Below are 21,059 nucleotides of genomic sequence, written 5' to 3'. Positions count from 1 at the left end.
GCAAGCAAAGTTGTGTCATCTGCATATCACAAGTTGTTAGTGAGTTTTCCACCAACCCTCATGCCTCCTTTTTCTCATATAGTACAGCCTCTCTGATTATTTTCGCAGTATAGAGATTTAATAACTATGGTGAAAGGATACAATCCTGACACACATCTTTCTTGATCTTAAACCATGCAGTATCCCCTTGTCCTGTTCCTCGTGAGAGCAATTAAGTGTTCTGGAATCCCCATTTTCCCAATGTTATCCACAGTCTGTTATGATTCACAGAGTTGAATGCCTTTGCATAATCAATAAAAACACAGGTAAACATCTTCCTGGTATTCTCTACTTTCAGTCAAGATCCCTCTGACACCATCAGTGGTAGACCTCGTTCCACATCCTCTTCTGAATTCGGTTTGAATTTCTGACAGTTGTCTGTTGATGTACTGCTGCAACCACTTTTGGAACATCTTCAGCAAAATCTTACCTGCATGTGATGTTAAAGATATTGTTCGATAGCTTCCACATTCTGTTGGATCACCGTTCTTTAATTATCCAGCCGCCCTTTGAAATCTTCTGTTCAGCTCTCTTACTTCATCATGTTTTCCAGTTGCTTTAGATACTCGACATTCCAGGGCAAGTTTCAGAGTCTCTTCTGACATCCATTTTGGTCTTTTATTTCTTTTTTTTGTTTTCAATGATTTCTTGCTTTCTGCATGTCTGATATTCTTGATGTCATTCCACAACTTGTCAGATCTTCAGTCATTAGTGTTCAATGCTTCAAATCTGTTCTTGAGATGGATGGCCTCTAAATTCACGTGGAATATATTCAAGGTCATAGTTAAGCTCTTGTAGACTTGTTCTGATTTTCTTCAGCTTCAACTTTGAACTTGAATATGAGCAATTGATGGTCTGTTCCACAGCTGGCCACTGGCCTTGTTCTGACTGATGGTATTGAGCTTTTCCATCATCTCTTTCCACAGATGTAGTCAATTTGATTGCTGTATGTATTTCATCTGGTGAGGTCCACATGTATAGATGCTGTTTATTTTTTTGAAAAAAGGTATTTGCATTGAAGAAAAATTCTGTCATGCTATCTCCAACATCGTTTTTATCACCAAGGCCATATTTTCCAACTACTGTTCCTTCTTTGTTTCCAACTTTTGCATTCCAATCACCAGTAATTATCAACGCATCTTTATTGCATGTTTGATCAATTTCAGACTGCAGAAGGTGGTAAAAACCTTCAATTTCTTCATCTTTGGCTTTAGTGATTGGTACAAAAATTTGAGTAATAGTCACATCAACTGGTCTTCCTTGTAGACATATGGATATTTTCCTATCACTGACAGCACTGTAATTTAGAAAAGACCTTGAAATGTTCCTTTTGATAATGAATGTGATGCCATTCCTCTTCGATTTGTCATTCCTGAGATAGTAGACCATATGATTGTCCAATTCAAAATGGCCAGTACCATTCCATTTTATCTCAGTAATGCCTAGGATATCAATGTTTATATATTCCATTTCATTTTTGAGCATTTCCAATTTTCCTAGATTCATACTTAGTATATTCCACATTACTTTTACTAATGGATGTTTGGAGCTATTTTTTCTCATTTCTAGTTTTGCCCAAAAACTTGACTCCAAGTCATTAAGGTCAACTCTACTTTGAGGAGGCAGCTCTTTCCCAGTCATATTTTGAGTACTATCCAACCTTATAATTTAATTTATAATTATTATAAATTATAAATATAAATTATAAATTATTATAAATTATAATTTTAATTATGATATAGTATCCAATCTTAAGGGCTCATCTTCTGGCACTATACCCCCAGACAACGTTCTGCTGCTATTCGTAAGGTTTTCACTGGGGTTAATTTTTCTGCAGTAGATGGACACGTCCTTTTTCCTACTCTGTCTTAGTCTGGAAGCTCAGCTGAAACATTTACACTATGGATGTCATTGCTGGTATTTGAAATACAAGTGGCATAGCTTCCAGCATCAGAGCCACAAGCAAGCCATCACAGTAGGACAGACTGACAGAGGCAAAAAATTAACATACCTGTTGCTGTCGAGTTGATTCCAACTCATAGTGATCATGTAGGACAGTGTAGAACTGTGCCGTAGGGTTTTCAAGGAACAGTTAGTGGATTCGAATGACTGACCTTTTGGTTAACAGCCAAGCTCTTAATCACTGTGCAGCCAGGGCTCCCTCTCATAGGTATATATCCAAAAGACTTGAATGCAGGGACTCAAGCAGATACTTGCACACCAATGTTCATTGCAACATTATTCACAATAGCCTAATGATAAAAGTCTATGAAAAGAAGTATGGATAAACAAAATTTGGTATATATCTATATACACACACATGTGTATGTACATATACATGTATGTATGCACATATATGTATGGGTATATATGTATATACACATATACATATATACCCATACATATACACATATACACACACATACATATATATATATATATAAAATGAGGATCCCTGGTGGTACAGTGGTTAAGAGCTTGCCTGGTACCAAAAGGTCTGCAGTTCAAATCCACCAGCCACTCCTTGGAAGCTCTATGAGTGCAGTTCTACTCTGAATTACTACTATTCAGTCATAAGGAGAAATAAAGTTCTGAGACATGCTACTATGCTATGGTAAGGATGGACTTTGAAAACATTGTGCTGAGTGAAATGTCAGACATAAAAGGACAAATATTGCATGGTTCCATTTATATGAAATATTTAGAATGGAGAATGCACAGAGATACAAGTTTATTAGTTGTGAAGAGGGTCTAAGGTGAGAGTGGGATGTGGAGGTATTGCTTAAAGATTACTGAATTTCTTTCTGTTGGGGGTGATGAAAATCTTTTGGAAAAAGATAAAACTGATGGTGGCACGTCATCATCTGAATGTCACTGAGTTACACACTTAAAAATGGTTAAAATTGTGAAATTTTGTGTACATATTTTTATCACAATAAAACCTTAAAAAGGGAACCACATACATAAAAATTGAGGAAAAAAAATAATCCAAAACTTATCTGTGGACTCTACGCAGAATGATTGTTATTAGCTTTTTTGTTTTTACATTTTTCTGTATGTGGAAGATTCATTTATTGGGCTCCTACCATGTTCAGACTCAATAAAATGTAATATTTCAAATGAAAAAATAGGAAACTGTCTATGACAAGATATTTTCAGGAGGGAAAGTAGATTTTTCTCTTATCCTGCATACACAGGAATTTGCAGCTGAGCTATTGCTAATACATGTAATACCAGATTAAATGGAATGTCGTCCTAAAGTACCTGCTTGTGTGTCTGACCAACTTGGAGAGTTTCTATTGTGAACTTTTTGTCAGATTCATCAATATCTCCTGGAGGAACTCAATTCAGGGTGCCAGGAGCAAGAAAGAAATTAAAAAAAAAAATTGGACAATATAAGAATGATGTAATGATGACTAACATATTCATCTTGTTTGACCTGGTAATTTGACTTTTAAATTTATTCTTAAGAGATAATATAAAATGCAAGATGTTTCTTGTCTATAACACAAAGAATATTCTTAAACAAAAATAATCTTATTTTAAGTTGATAAAGCTATGCAATACTAAGATGATTATATATAATTTATTGATGACATTAAAATGATGTGTGCAGAGAAACGATGACAGAAAAATACATGAGTACAAAATTAAAAAATGAAAATATATTCATGGCAATCTAAAACGGTATGCATAAAAGAGGAAAAAGGAATACCAAAGTTTAAATGGTGCTGTTTCTGAGGTCAGTGGCACATTTTATTCTCTAGTCTGTGTTGTCTATCATGAATACACAGTATCTCCACAATTTGGAAAAAAAAAAAAAAAACACAAAATTTAACACTAATTTTGGCATATTTTCTCAGAATAGGTATTTCTTATAATACCTTTTTTAATTTGGAAAATTAACAAAATTACATCATTAATTCGTTGGAATTCCATTTCATTAAAATAAAAACATAATATTTATATGACTATCATCTACATGGAAACACTGGTGGTGTAGTTGTTAAGTGCTACAGCTGCTAACCAAAAGGTCGGCAGTTTGAACTCACAAGATGCTCTTAGAAAACTCTATGGGGCAGTTCTGCTCTGTCCTATAGGGTTGCTATGAGTCGGAATCAACTCGACACCAATGGGTTTGGTTTTGGTTTGGCCATCTACATAAAAGTCACAATATAGAAATCAGAAATTATGGCTGGCACAGACAGAATTTCCCAATGGCAGACAGCAAAGTGCAATTGAAAACCAGGATGCCACCCTTAATGAAGCTGGAGTGGGAGAGTAAAGGGAGACTGTCTGCTTCTCTAACCTAGAGGCTGTCCCCAGACGTGCTCTCTGGGAAACATTTCTGCTCTATGTGCTCTGTAGCCCTGTCTGCATGTGCTCAGCGAGTCAGTTCAGTGACCTCCAAGACAAGGACTAACACTATGGAGGAGGAAAACAGAGAAGCAGGCCTGTATGTGAGAAGTCACAAATCCAGACCTCAGCAAAGTAACAATGCAGCTAACCTGAGGGGAAAACCAATCCAACATACTTTCAAGAGGACAGGACTCAGTGAGTAAAAGTAGAATATATGAAACTTCATGGCTTCCATACTAGGGAAGAAGGCACTCAGGGGCAGATATCCCAAGAGTTCTCCTCATGGAGGAATTGTGCTTTCCTTGGCACGTTTCCTAGTCCCTTTAATCTTTTAATACTCTGAGATCATCCCAGGAAGTACCCTCCAGTGTATTAGCCCTTTTAATCTCAGCAAAATTCCACACAATGCGAACAGGTTCCATGCCACCCTGTTCCTTGAGGCTGCCTTCTGTATTTTTAACATACTCACATATATTTCATAATGACAATATTAAGGATAAATAAAGTCCCATCACACTGATTAAACATAATTTGATATTCCCTCTCCTGTTGTTGGATATTTATATCGTCAATATTTTATCTTTAGAAATAGGTATATCTTTAGAAATAGGTACTGAAATGAACACCAATACATTGTTCTGTTTTCTCTGGAACAGTTTCCATTCAGAAAACTTCGGGGAGTGGGAACCCAGAGATTTCCCTTAATATGCCTCTGCAAATCACTCTACAGAGTCCTTCCAACCATTCATAAAGATATTCACATAACAAGAGTGTTCCAATTTTACCTCAACCACCCCTACTTTGGGCATTGCAATTTTTTTTGGCTAATTTTATGCATGTGAAATGATACCTTGAAATTGCTCTAATTTGCATTTATTTGGATACTTATGTTAATGAACAACTTTCCAGGTGTTGTTTGCTAGAATTGTTAGTTTATATCCTTCACACATTTAACTATTGGGACCTCAATTGTTTTTCTATGTATTTGAATGATCTCTTTATAAATATCAACTATTCACCTTTTATTTGGTCCAAGTTTTCCCTTAAACCATTGTTTTACTTCTAATTTGTTTAAGCTGTACTTTCTGTTATTTCCGTTCAGCTTCAAGGTATTTCTGTTTTCTAGCCAAAGCTCTCCACATGCTTTGAAACTTAAGATTAACCCTAAGTATTTCCATTTTTTTTCAGGGGCTATCCCCCTTAATGAGGACCTTGTGAAGCCCTTATCTTCATGCTTTCTTACCAGTTTACACTCAGTAAAACATTATGTATAATCACTTAGCAAATAGCTATTGAGCTTTTATTCTGAACCAGAAACATTTATAGAACTTTAGAATTAACTATGAATGAATAACATTTTGCCCTCGTGTGGAGCTTATATAAAAATGTGGTAGAAATACTGACTTAGCGACAATTAACAAGAGCAATATATGTGTTTATATGTAAACCAAACTCACTGTCATTGAGTCAGTTCTGACTCATAGTGAACCTATAGGACACAGTAGAACTGCCCCATAAGATTTCTAAGAAGAGGCTGGTGGATTCTAACTGTTGATCTTTTGGTTAGCATCCAAGCTCTTACCACTGCATCACCAGGACCCTATCCATATATATGTATATTCCAGCTCATGGAGACCCCATGTGTGTTAGAATAGACCTGCACTCCATAGAGTTTTCAAAGCTGTGACCTTTCAGAAAGAGATCACCAGGCCTGTCTTCCAAGATGTTTCTGGGTGGGTTTAAACTGCCAATCTTTTGGCTAGTAGTCAAGTCCTTAACTGTTGGGATACATATACATATAACCAGTTGCCTTTGAGTCAATTCCAACTCATGGAGAACCCATGTGTGACAGGTTAGAACTGTGCTCCATAGAATTTTCAATGGACTATTTTTCAGAAGTAGATCGCCAGGCCTTTTTTCAGAGGTGCACCTGGGTGAACTCGAATCTCTAACCTTTCAGTTAGCAGCTGAGAGCATTAACTGTTTGCACCACCCAGGAGCTCTTTCTCTCTCTCTGTCTATATGTGTATGTATTATATAAATATACGTAAATATATATGTTTATATATAAAGATAATATGCAAATATATATGTATTTAAATAATATCTGATAGTTCTAAGTGCTATTAAGAAAATTAAAGCAGAATAAGAGCATAAAATGGGCTAAATGGAAAGTTTCTAGTCCCCAAATTATAAGCCTGTTATTAATAAGGTTATTCTATCTGAGTACTTTGTTATTTTATATGGTTGTCAAAAATGTGCTGGAGCTGCCTGTGGGATATAAAATACTATTGAAATAGCCATCTAGGAATATATTCTTCTCCTCAATGTGAAGTTAATTTTGTCTTCCAATTTCTTTGCCTTTGCTATACCTCTAAATATTTGACATTTTCTCCAGAAGATATTTTGTTTTTTCTATGCTATTCCAAGTCATTGTGGTTTTAGAAATGCAGTAATCTCAGAATTCCAGTGTGCCTTCTAGACATCGTCTTCTAGCGTGTCTTCTTTCAAGAAGGGCAGGGAGAGGGAGCAGTCAGGAGGCACTCTAAGGAGATTGTGTTGTCAGCAAGGTACATTCAAAGAGCTTCCAAACAGACCACAACTCAACACAAAATACAGTGCAAGGAAACGGAATTTAAAGTGACTACATCATAAACTGTCTTGGTCAGCACTGCCGAGAGAAGTTAGGAAGTGTCCAAGCATAGACAACTTGTAGGTATTTTGAGTCATTTGCTTACCTCTGCCTCTGACTTTTATGTCCCTATCGTGGGGGCAGTTATGTTGGTGAACAAATCTAGGTAAGCTTTAGGCAAAGATGAGAGCCAATATGATATGAAAACATATGACATGATTTCAATGGCCTAAATCAACCATTGCCAATTATATACATATCATATATATGTGTATATACACATATACTCATATATATGTGTATATACATATACTCACATATATGTGTACATATACATATATATGTATATACATAGTGTGTATATATATATGTGTACATATATATGTAAGGACATGGGTATGGACAGACATATAAAGAGATGAATCATTTTCTCACATCTAACTGTTGTCTGAAATTCATTTAACATGAGATAAAACATTTAAGATCCTCAAGGTAAACAAAGAGTAAACTTTAGGGAAAACATTCCCATAAACTGTGGCATTAATAGTTTCCTCTGGAAGTGTTCAATGTAGAAGGAGAAAGGTAAGCTTACAAATGACCTGATGCAAGTACTAATTTAGAAATGCCGTAATCTCAGATTTCCAGGGAACCTTCTAGACATCGCCTTCTAGCATGTCTAGGAGTATACGTGGCTTGTGGGCTGAATAAATCCCCTGATTGTTTCTGATTGGTTATTACAATGCTTATTAATGTTATTATTTTAATTTAAGTGTCTTACTGCTATGGCTCACACTCTTCAGTTAGCTGTAGCTGTACCTGTCCATAGACGTGTGAGGAAAACTTCAGAAAGCATGGCCATGATCATGCCACCAATCACTCTGGTAAGGACAATGGTGTCTTTACTACTGAACACCAGATGCTGCAGATGACACCACCGTCACTGCCGGCACTCACCATCCCCCAAATAGATTTCTTTTCATATTGTTGTGGTAGATACATATGTAAAAAACATTTGTCATTTCCAAAACACAATATTCATGCATTTCAGCATTAAGTGTGATTACAACTAGCTAAGACATTGTTTCCAGGGTTCCTTGGCTAAAATGCATGAAAAGCATTAAATATTACAGCACTTTTTGCTACTAACATTTCCGAATTACCCTCCAAAAATTCTGATGCAATTTACACTCTAATAAGGACTGTGTCCATCTCACTCTCATCAACTCTTAGCTTTTCAAACAATGAATACAAATCCAGATCATGATGATTTTGTAAGTCCAGCTTCCATGTTGCTGTTGTTTTTAGTTGCCTTCAATTTTGCTCCAACTCATGGGAACCTTATGTATAAGAGAAAAAAACGTTGCCCAGTCCTGTGTCATCTCCTGCTCTTTGATATGTTTGAGGCATTTATTGTGGTTATTGGGTGAATCCATATCATTGAGGGTTTCCCTCATTTTTACTGACCCTCTACTTTACCAAACATGATACTCTTTTCTAAGGGTTGGTCTTTCCTCATAACATGTTCAAAGTAAACAAAATGAAGTTTCACCATCCTCCTTTCTAAGGAGCATCCTGGTGGTATTTCTTCTAACACTGACTTGTTTGTTTTTCTGGCAGTTCATAGTGTATTCAATATTTTCATCATCACCACAATTCAAATGTCTATTGTTCTTGAGTCAAATCTGCCACCAACAGCTGTGTGACATTGGAAAAAACAACTCTTTTTTAGACTAGGTTCTCTCATCACTAAAATGAGGATGTTAGATCCAGTATTATTCTTGTTTCTAGCTCTTACATCCTTGGAAATGTTTTACTTAAAAAAGGGTGACAATAATAGCTCCAGAACTTAAAATATCATATTTTTATGATTGGTCTCATATTCTTGTGTAAATTTTTTTCTTAAAAAATAAAATTTTGGGAGATTTTAATATTTTACTATGTCCTTTTTATAAGATTCAATTTAACAAATCCCTTCATTAGGTTACACAGTCCTTTCAAGAAATGATATCAAAGTTATTAGAAGTCTTACTAACACTGTTATTATGAACATCAGTAACACCCTCCTGGTAATTTAAAGGCACTTATTGAAAAATCAATAGTGTAGCTCCAGATAGACTTAGAAAGATATTTCTTATCTAGCTGGATTTAGAATAAGAAATATATTCATTATGAACTTTAATTTTCCCTGTCAGTAATAAGCATTGTCACATGTTTTTGAACATGGCTAAGAATCAAGATTACTTCAAAAATTCCGAGTAGGTCTTCTTTTAGGGTAGAAATTTTCATGTAGCTTTTTTTCTAAGAGACTTGGAAGGCAAAAGGATTTCGGATCCAATCACATGTCCATTGGAAAATTTCCCAGCTGTTGGCCTTTGTTTCAGAAAAAAAGGATTTCATACAACCAAACTCTGTCTCTATCACAGTCTAATAAATATTTTTAAATGGAAACCCACACCAAAATAAATCAAACAAAATGTACACAAACTATCCAGTTTCAGCCTAAATTCAATATGGTGATTTCACAATTTTCTTTTTCAGTGTAAGGAGATACTTTGATATGAACATGTTTGACATTGCTCAATCCTAAATTTTCTTTTGATCTGATTATCAGTACTAGCTGTTCTGCTCCTAGGAGCTCTCTAATCAACTAGAATAGAGATATGCAAGCAAATTAGAGAAAATATCAAAGATTGCTGAGACTCCATTGAGGTGCATTTGGCTTCTGAGCTAGTTTCATTACTAAGAAATCAAATGTCAAAACCAGGTCCCTGTTGGTTAAGGGCATGAAGAAACAGGCAGATAGCCACTATAATTTGTTTAATTGGGAGCAGGAATGGACCAGGCAAGCAGACGAAAATAAAGATCATGTATTTATAAAGAGTTTGCCACATGCCAGGAATTGTATTTTATCCTTATCTCATGTGATCCTGCTCAACAACTTTTCAAATTAATATTGTCATAATTACTTTTGTGGATAGAAAATGAGATCCAGATAATCTAAATAGCTTTATTTCAAGTTCCACACCTTGTAAGTGATATGAGCATTATTCAAAGCCGCGACTGCAATGTTCTAAACTGCAGACGTTTTTATATAGTAAAACTTGTGTAAGTCAGAAACTGTGTAAGTTGGAAACCTGTCAGAGAAAGAAAACTCAAATGTTTTCCATTAAAACAAGTAACAGAAAAATAGCAAGACTGTACCCTATCAAAGGCAGAAAACTCACAAGACCTGCAAAAACAAGGCTGTCCCATCAAGTCCTGACTCTCACAGGTTTCAGTGCAATATCATTCTACCTCTCATTGTCTGCCTCTTAGACCCAATCAATCTACCTCTACTGAAATAGACATTAGTTAGACCCATCAGGTTCACACTGCAATCACCTACGGCAAGAGGGGATGGGTTCATCCCCCTCTGCTGTAACTCTCCTTCTTAAACAGGAGAATATGTGGATGATAACCAATAAGCACAACAGTGTTCTTGCATTTTTCTACAGTTACCTTTTATTCTTTTCTACTTGTCCCACCAATCTTGCTCACATTTTGGATATTTGCAACACCAGAAACTGTACCCCTAATCATCCTTAAGGTCTCACTCTGACCACCAATTCTTTTTCTCCCTGACTGCTTGCTCAAAAAGGCTCAGAGGGAGATTTTTTTTTTTTTTTGTACCTTAACAACCTCAATGAGACACCTGATTAATTGACTTTGATTTCTCTGTCCACAATGTCTGCCCCTTATACAGAGCAAGAAAGTAGAGAAGACAGGACAAATAATAAGTGGACTTGAAATACCTTGATGTGATTTTAGTACCTTGTGATCGGTAAAGGCCACAGCTGTCTTTTCATTGACAGCAAAGTTATAGCTCTCAGTAAATGTTTTGTGTCTTACTTTTCTTTCCAATTAAACTCCTTTTGCTCTTGGATTCTTAAAATAGAAGATCATTTATTAGGTTAAAATTGTTAGATTAATTAACATATTAGAGGCCTTTCTTTCCTCCTCTTTTCCTCACAGTTTGACATTACCTACAAAGATTAAAAAAAAAAAAACAAGCTTTGGCTGTGAGCTTTCTGAAGTAGGGTGCCAGTCCTGTCTTCCAAGATGCCTCTGGATGTATTAAAACTGTCAGGTTTTCAGTTCGCGACTGAGTGCTTAACCACTGCACCATCAGGGCTCCTTCAGGAATTGTATAGGATGTGCAAAATCAAAACAAAAAAGAAAACCAAGAGAAAAGAAGATAGAACACGTGAAGTAGTGATATTAAAGCAGGGATGCAATGAAAGAATTCCTAGAAAGACAGCTACTTGAAAGACATAGGAAACCAGCTTATATTTTACCATTCACTAAGCAACATAATTTAAAAGTTGGATGATATTACTAGTATTAAAAATAAGGCATACTTTATTTTTTCTGTAAAAGAATTAAAAAAAAATAAAAACAAGTTTAATCTTTAGGGGAAAAAGCAGTCTATGAGAACCCATTGCCAAGGCAATTCTGACTCATTGCGACCCTATAGGACAGAGTAGAACTGCCCTATGGGGTTTCCAAGGCTGGAATCTTTATAGAAGCAGGTTGCCACATCTTTCTCCCATGAAACATCTGCTGGGTTTGAACCTCTGACATTTCATTTAACAGCCCAGCTCTTAACCACTGAGCCACCAGGGCTCCTTACAATGAAAATCATGGTAAAATGTGTAGTAGAATTGACTGTGGCATGATTTTTTGAGTAGTTCATGTTATGAAGGAAAATATTTGGTCTGATGACATAGATTTAGAGGCTGGATTGCACTTTTTAATTTACATTTCCAATAATCTATTTGATTCTAAATTTAATAGTCACATACTCATATGTTTTGACCTTATTATTATTATTTTTTAGAAATAACATATAGACAAAACAAGGATTGAGTTATATTTGCAAAACTTGATGATGTAAAAACAATGGGAAGTTGGAGATTAGAAAGAAGAAGTTTGAGTTGGTGGAGAGGGTGGTATAAGGACTTTAATCCCATCATCTCAAATAATAGCTCAAATTGAGAAAAACATGCACGGAGATTTAAGTATATTATTTATGCCTCAAAATATACCCAGCAGAAGAGTTAAAAATATAACATAATAGTCTCTGGTGAACCCATAAGGACTTGGGTGGAATGAATACAATAAAGAATTAGTGATATCAGTACAATATTTGTACTTACAAGCTTAGTCACCAGAAGAAGTAACACAAGAAATAGTGTTCCTTTCTTGGGTGCAGGACAAAGAAGCATAATGAGGGAACACACCTTTTCACTTAATTTCTTTATAGGTTGATTATTCAGCAGGTGCTGTTATTACTCTAAGATAAATTGAATTCATGTATAAATGAATATACACGTAAATTAGTAAAACATGTGTTTGAACATATGATAAATTAATTAAATGAATTAATAAATGAATAATTTTTAAAGATTCTTACAAACCCTGAGACTCTGAATTTGTAGAGTCAGAGAGCAGTTGCTCTGGTTACAGTCTTTCCATGTCTCTTATAAATAAAGAAATAAATAACCTCTCAGAATGACCTGAATTTGAGTCTCACTTACATCACATACTGGTTATATGGCCATTTGCAAATTATTAACTTGATGAAGGGCCAATCATTTAATCTTTAAAACTGACATAATGACACTAACCTCGCTGAGCTACTATCAGAATTCAATGGGATAATATGTAAGGCAAAGGGACTAGCGCAATGCCAGACACATAGTAAGCACTCAACATATGTGTACGTGTTGCTGTGGCTAATGATAGCAGAGCTCATGTTCAAAATATTTAATAACTGTAACCCAGAAGGGCCAACCACACAGAATGCGTGCAGGCTCTTTCACTGTGCAGATATACTGCTCAGTATCAACCTGGATATTAAATTCTAGTCACCTTTACAAGGATAATCTGAAGCCTTTTAATGACATCTTATCATATTGCCATTTCAGAGTAGCTTAATTTTTTTAAAATTCCTTGTTGTAGTATAACACACCTACAAAACAATTTCACATTTCATAGATTAGAGCAGAGATTTACCAAATATGGGGCCAAATCTGCCCCCACCACCTGTTTCTATATTGCTCACGAGCAGAGGATGGGTTTTACATTTTTAAATAGTTACATTTAAAAAGTTTAAGTGTCTACATAATATTCTTAATTTTACCCTTTGACCTGTATTTACTATCTGGTTAAAAAAAAGTTTGTCATTGCCTGTTTCAGAGACTAGCTGCATTTTAAAACAGAAAATCAGGAAGAAGATAACCCTTATAAACAACAACAATAACGAAGGCATTTTTGCTACCAATGATATGACATTTCATAAAATGAGTATGTGGATAAAATGACAAAGTATATGACAATTTGGCATAGAATTTCACACGTAATAATATTATTTTCATTATCATCATCTTTCTTATTTCAGATGCATACCAATGAAGGAAGATGTTTGGGGTTACTGTGATATCCCCGACACACTTCAGATCAAACAGACATGACTCCATTTATTTAGAATACGTGCATAATGTGCTTCCCATGAATTTGGCCCTGGAAAGATCTTATTAAATTGCCTTGAATACATAGAAGGTATTCCAGCCAAACCAAACCCAGTGCCATCGAGTCAATTCTGACTCACAGCGACCCTATAGGACAGAGTAGAACTGCCCCATAGAGTTTCCAAGGAGTGTCTGGTGAATTCGAACTGCTGACCCTTTGGTCAGCAGCTGTGGCACTTAACCACTACACCACCAGGTTTTCCATGGAAGGCATATGCTGCTTTAATGCTTTTAGTCTGCCAGCATAAGAACACCATCTCAGCCCAGCTTCCCCAGAAAGCTGAGCTTTACACTAGGCTTATCTGCAAGTCCAGGAAGCATGAAAGCAAGACAGGACTAGAACTGAGATAGGGATGGTGTCTTAGTTATCTAGTACTACTATAACAGAAATACCACAGCGAATGGCTTCAACAAACAGAGGTTTATTCTCTCATAATCTAGTCCGCTAGAAGTACAAATTCCGGGTGTCAGCTCCAGGGGAAGCCTTTATCTCTCTGTTATCTCTGGAGGAAGGTCCTCCTCATCAATCTTCCTCTGGACTAGGAGCTTCTCAGCACAGACACCCTGGGTCCAAAGGACACACTCTTGTCCTAGCACTACTTTCTTGATGGTAGGAGGTCCCCCTGTCTCTCTACTCACTTCTCTCTTTTATATCTCAAAAGAGATTGGCTTAAGACACACTTTAATCCTGTAGATTGAATCCTGCCTCATTAACATAACTGCCACTAATCCCACCTCAATAACATCATAGAAGTAGGATTTACAACACAAAGGAAAGTCGTATCAGATGACAAAATAGTGGACGATCACACAATACTGGGAATCATGGACTAGCCAAGTTGACACACATTTTTAGGGGACACAATTCAATCCATGACAGATGGGCTTAAAAACATTTGAGTTTATGCTACCAAGCCAGCCACTTGCTAAGAGCTAATTGCTGGGTCTTCCAAATCCTTTGGAACATCTACTAAGAAGCTATTCAGAATTGTCATTTTGGGGGTGGTAGAGAGGGAGAGTGGGAGAATTCATTTAAAATAGCTGTAGCCAAAGGTTCAATCCATAGAACAGCTTTTCCAAGTCCTACTGGAGACTTTGCTTAAGGGTCAAAAGAGCAGCCCCACTATGAGTAAGGAATAGGAGGTATGAGGCAGGAGGCATGGGCATCAGGACATTCTCTGTCAAGGTTAGATTGCTGGCACAAAATTTGCCACCTTCCACAGAGAGCTTGGTAATCACAGCAGTAATGAATGAAACATAAGACAGGATGAAAGCATTCAAGCCAATCCATAAAATGTAGCTCATGTAACAAATTCAACAAATAAAAAGTTTAGACAGAATTCTTTTCAAACTCTCCCATATTTTTAGAAAGAGAAGAATTAAAACCTAAGATATCTAAACTGTTGAGATACAGTACTAGTAAGTCTAGTATATATGAAAAGTAATGATTGAAGTACTGAAATATAATTAATTGATTAATCAGGCAACATTTATTGTAATCAGATTTCTAGCTCTAACTACTTTCTTTATCTTCTTACAGTGCTTGGCATAAACTTATAATGAACCATGTGGTATATTTTTGGGGATTTAAATTCCTGGAGTTGCTTCCCCAAGAGAAGATAGAGAAGTGAGTTTCATCTTTTCACAAGTTAGAAAAGAACTAATAGAAACTTTGACTGGTAAGAATGGATGAACTCTATCCTGCCAGAGTCCACAGTATCACTTTCTTCGGTTTGTTTCTGCAGTGTGTTTGATTGCCATTTCAGTGCCCCCAACTCTATTTGTACCATCCTTTGTATTTGCTTTCTCTCAAGTGACTGCAGAAATGGAACCAGCTGGTTCTTCCAATTCCGACAACCGCTGCTAAGCGCTAACCTCAGGTTTAGATTGCAAATCTGTCACTGGTTGCTATTTTTCTGGAAAATGGTATGTCATTCCTTCTGCTGCTTTTTAAATTGCTGAAAGCTTATTTTGATCTCCTTCTGTGAGAAAATATCTAAACAACAAATTAATTGAAGCTAGCATGAAGGGCATTGTTTTATTGATGGTATGTATAAAATGTCCTTAATCAAATGAATATTTATTTCAAATGACGAAAACTCCTACCAACTCTTCTCTGCAAAGAAACAATATAACATTAAAGAGTTCTAGCACAGAATATGGTATCTGTGTATTTTAGAGTGAGATTTCAAAAAGGTAGATAAAAATGTCCAAGCAAAAAGAACAACTCTTGTTAGAGAATGGCTATTATGTTGAAAATCACAAAAAATTAAGTATATGACTTCAGTGGAGAACTCTGTATAAGCAGACGCTATGTCAAGAGATATATGCATCTGATTTCATTTCATCATCTTGTCAGCCCAGTAAGGTAAGTATTGTTATTATCTCCATAGAGATGATGACCCCCCACCAGAACCTCTGCTTTAGAAACTTGCCAGAAGATCACTAGTAAACTGTACAGCCAGATGCAAAGACAAGGGGCCTAATACATTCTTCTCTAAGAAAAACCCTGGTTCTCAAAACTATAGTGTTTGTCCTTATTCCTCAGCAAGAAAACTCAGCAATTTTGTTGGAAGAGCAGAAGTCCCAGGTTGAAACCTACAAGCACGCGAACAACTTAAAAAAAAAAAAAAAAAGCTTTACATTTTCTAAATCCCCTTGCATACAGGCCAGATATAAATGCAGATAAGATATACTTCTAACAAAACTGATATAAGCAAAAATGACTGAATGAGGCTACTCTTATCTTTCTCAGCATATATACATAGATATGCATGTGGGTATGGATACAGATATAGTTGTTGTTGTTGTTTTAGGTGCTGTCAAGTCAGTTCAAACTCATAGCGTCCCTATGTACCACAAAAGGAAACACTGCCCGGTCCTGCATCATCCTTACAATCCTTGTGGTGCTTGATCCCATTGCTGCAGCCACTATGTCAATCCATCTCCTTGATGGTCATCCTCTTTTCCAATGACCCTGTACTTTACCAAGCATGATGTGCTTCTCCAGGGAATGATCTCTCCTGACAACATGTCCAAAGTATGTAAGATGCAGTCTCACCATCCTTGTTTCTAAAGAGCACTCTGGTTGTACTTCCTCCAAGACAGATTTGTTCATTCTTTTGGCAGTCCATGGTATATTCAATATTCTTTGCCAACACCACAATTCAAAGGCGTCAATTCTTCTTCGGTCTTCCTTATTCATTGTCCAGCTTTCACATGCATGTGATGCAATTGAAAATACCATGGTTTGGGTAAGGCTTATCTTAGTCTTCAAGGTGACATCTCTGCTTTTCAACACTTTGCAGCAGATTTGCCCAATGCAATGTGTCTTTTGATTTCTTGATGGCTGCTTCCAGGGGTGTTGATTATAGATCCAAGTAAAATAGAATCCTTGACAATGTCAGTCTTTTCTCCATTTATCATGATATTGCTTATTGGTCCAGTTGTGAGGATTTTTATTTTCTTTATGTTGAGGTGTAATCCATACTGAAGGCTGTGGTCTTTGATCTTCATTAGTAAGTGCTTCAAGTTCTCTTCACTTTCAGCAAGCAAGGTAGAGTCATCTGCGTAATGCAGGTTGTTAATGAGTCTTCCTCCAATCCTGATGCCCCATTCTTCTTCATAAAGTCCAGCTTCTTGGATTACTTCCTCAGCATACAGATTGAATAGGTATAGTGAAATGATACAACCTTGATGCACACTTTTCCTGACCTTAAACCACTCAGTATCCCCTTGTTCTGTCTGAACTACTGCCTCTCAATCTATGTAAAGTTTCCTCATGAGCGTGATTAAGTTTTGTGCAATTCCCATTCTTCAGAATGTTACCCATAATTTGTTATGATCCACAGAGTCAAATGCCTTTGCATAGTCAATAAAACACAGGTAAACATCCTTCTGGTATTCTCTGCTTTCAGCTAGCATCCATCTGACATCAGCAATGATATCCCTGGTTCCCTATTCTCTTCTGAATCTGGCCTGAATTTCTGGCATTTCCCTGTTGATATACTGCTGCAGCTGCTTTTGAATGACCTTCAGCAAAATTTTGCTTGTGTGTAATATTAATGATACCGTTTGATAATTTCCGCATTCAGTTGGATCACTTTTCCTAGGAATATGCATAATTATGGATCTCTTTCAGTTTTTTTTTTTTTTTCAGTTGGCTGACCAGGTAGCTGTCTTCCAAATTTCTTGGCATAGAAGAGTGAGCACTTCCAGCGCTGCATCTGTTTGTTGAAACATCTCAGTTGGTATTCCATCAATTCCTGGAGCCTTTTATTTTTGCCAATGCCTTCAGAGTAGCTTGGATTTCTTCCTTAAAAACCATCTGTTCTTGATTACATACTACCTCCTGAAACTGTTGAATGTTGACCAGTTCTTTTTGGTACCATAGCTCTGCATTACTTCCATCTTCTTTTGATACTTCCTGTGCCATTCAATATTGCTCCCATGTTGTTGTCGTTATTTGGTGCTTTTGAGCCAGTTCTGACTCATAGCGACCATAGAATCCTTCAAAATTCCAATTCAAGTCTTGAAGTTTTTCTTCAGGTGCTTTTGAGCCAGTTCTGACTCGTAGCGACCGTAGAATCCTTCAATATTCCAACTCAGGGCTTGAAGTTTTTCCTTAGTTCTTTCAGCTTGAGAAATGTTGAGTGTGTTCTTCCCTTTTGGTTTTCGAACCCCAGGTCTTTGCATATTTCATGATAATAGTTTACTTTTTCTTCTTGAGCCACCCTTTGAAATCTTCTGTTTAGATCTTTTACTTCATCATTTCTTCCATTCGCTTTAGCTACTCTATGTTCAAAAGCAAGTTTTAGAGTCTCTTCTGATACCCATTTTGGTTTTTTCTTTAATTTTTTTTTTTTTTTTGATGACCCTTTGCTTTCTTCTTGTATGATTCTTGTATGATGCCCTTGATGTCATCCCAAAGCTCATCTGTTCCTTGGTTGTTAGTATTCGATGCATCAAATCTTTTTCTGACATGGTCTCTAAATGCAGGCAGTATATACTCAAGGTCATATTTTGGTCCTTGTGTACTTGTTTCAATCCTTCAGCTTTTACTTTAACTTGCATAAGAGCAACTAATGGTCTGTTCTGCATTCAGCACCGGCCTTGCTCTGACTGATGATATTGAGCTTTTCCAGCTTCTCTTTCCACCGATGTAGTCGATTTGATTCCTATATTTTCCGTTTAGTGAGGACCACATGTATAGTCACCATTTATGTTGTTGAAAGATGGTAACTGTAGTGAATAAGTCTTTGTCTTGCAAAATTCTATCATGCAGTCTCTGGCATCATTTCTATTACCAAGGCCCTATTTCCCAACTATTGATCCTTCTTCTTTGTTTCCAACTTTCTGATTATAGTCACCAGTACTCATCAATGCATCTTGATTGCATGTATGACCAGTTTTAGGCTCCAGAAGTTGGTAAAAATCTTCAATTTCCACATCTTTGGCATTAGTGATTGTTGTGTAAATTTGATTAATAGTTGTATTAAGTGATCTTTCTCGTAGGCATATGATATTATCCTATCACTGACAGTGTTGCACTTCAAGATAGATCTTCAAATGTTCTTTTTGTCAATGAATGTGATGCCATTCCTCTTTAATTTGTCATTTCAGGCATAGAAGATAACATGATTCTTTGGTTCAAAATAGCCGGTACTAGTCCATTTCAGCTCACAACTGCCTATATTATTGATCTGTGTGAGTTCCTAGAGTCACATTTCATATATTTTATGCTGCAATTATTAACAGATGTTTACAGCTGTATTTTCTCGTTCTGAGTTGTGCTACATCGTCAGATGAAGATCCCTAAAGCTTTACTCCATCTACATCATTAAGGTCTACTTTGAGCAGGCAGCTCTTCCCCAGTCATGTTTATAGTGCCTTCCAACCTGAGGGGCTCACCTTCCAGCACTATTATATCAGGCAATGAATGTCCCACTACTATCTATAAGGTTTTCACAGGCCAGTGTTTTCAGAAGCTGACCTCTATGTCCTTCTTCCTAGTTTGCCTTAGTCTGGAAGCTCTGCTGAAACCTGTCCACCATGGGTGACCCTGCTGGTATTTGAAATACTGGTGGCATAGTTTTCAGCAGCACAGCAAAATGCAAGCCACCACAATAAGGCAAACCGACAGAAATGTGTTGGATTTAAAACTGTGGGGAGATAAAATGGAAACTTCTTCTCAGAAATTTTCAAATGAAATAAAAACACTGTAAAATTAAAAATAAAAAATTTGAAGAACAATATTCTTTTTCCTCATTTATGCAACTGGCTTGATGGTTAAGATTTGGAAAAAAATAATGCATTTATTTTTATATCTGCTGTGCTTGATATTCCTTAGAATTTTCCAAGAAAAAATGTTGAGTAAGTGTTTTGATACAGAGATTTGGAGCTCAAAATTGCATGTTGATTAGGATAGGTATATATTTGGAAGCCATTGGCAGAAAAGATTTTCTAGTAATAAATTGCAGGCTTAAAAAAAAAAAAATCAGGATCTAGGAATTAGCCCTTAGTAACTCTCTCATTTAAAGGTGAAGTGGTTAAGTGTTCAGCTGCTAACTGAAAGTTTGATGCTTCAAAGTCAACAGCTGCTCTGTGGGGGAAAAGACATGGCAATCTGCTTCTGTATAGACAACAGCCTGAGAAAACCTCTGGGGGCAGTTATACTCTATCCTATAGGGTCAATGTGAGTTGGAATCAAGTCAACAGCAACAGGTTTAGCTCTCTCATTTAATAACTAAAATGAAAGAGGCTGGAAAAGGAATACAAAGACAGAAGAAAAATCTGGCAAAATGTAAAAGCAAAGGGATAAATGTGTTTTGTTAATCAAGGAGTGATCAACTTTGTCAAATACTGCTCAAATACGAATATTGTTTAGCTTAGAGACCTGGGTTTTATTTTTAACATTTAAAGAGAAGGGATTGAAGGGTCTAGGACAGAATTAAGATAAGAACTCATTAAAAAGTGAGTACATTCTTGGGAGGTGGGACCAAGATGGCAGAGTAGTCAGATGCTTCCTTTGGTCCCTCTTATAACAAAGACCCAAAAAACAAGTGAATCAATTATATATGACAATCCAGGAGCCCTGAACACCAAAGACAAAAGTTGAGGAGTCAGAATGAGTTGCGGGGGGAGGGAGAGACAGTTGAGAAGCAGCGAGGAAGTACCAGACTTGACCTAGCCAGTACCCCGCAGGCTGGATTATTTGGTGTGCACAGGCTGAAGCAAGCAGTATTGTTTGGGATGCATTTTCCAAGTTGGAAAAGCCAAGTAGTGGAGAGCCTGCACAAGCGCCTGGAGCCAGGAGGAATTGGCTCTGGATCTGTGAAACTTAAGTGCAAGTATCTAACTTAGCTCTCCCAAACCCAACCCAGAGCCGTTGTGAGACTTAGCTCTCATGATCAAAATAAACCTTCCCCCTCTGGGGAGTGCCTTTCTTCCCCTTGCTCTGT

Source organism: Loxodonta africana, chromosome 15 (assembly GCF_030014295.1).
Source record: "Loxodonta africana isolate mLoxAfr1 chromosome 15, mLoxAfr1.hap2, whole genome shotgun sequence".
Lineage (NCBI taxonomy): Eukaryota > Metazoa > Chordata > Mammalia > Proboscidea > Elephantidae > Loxodonta > Loxodonta africana.
This window is presented reverse-complemented; position numbering follows the sequence as displayed.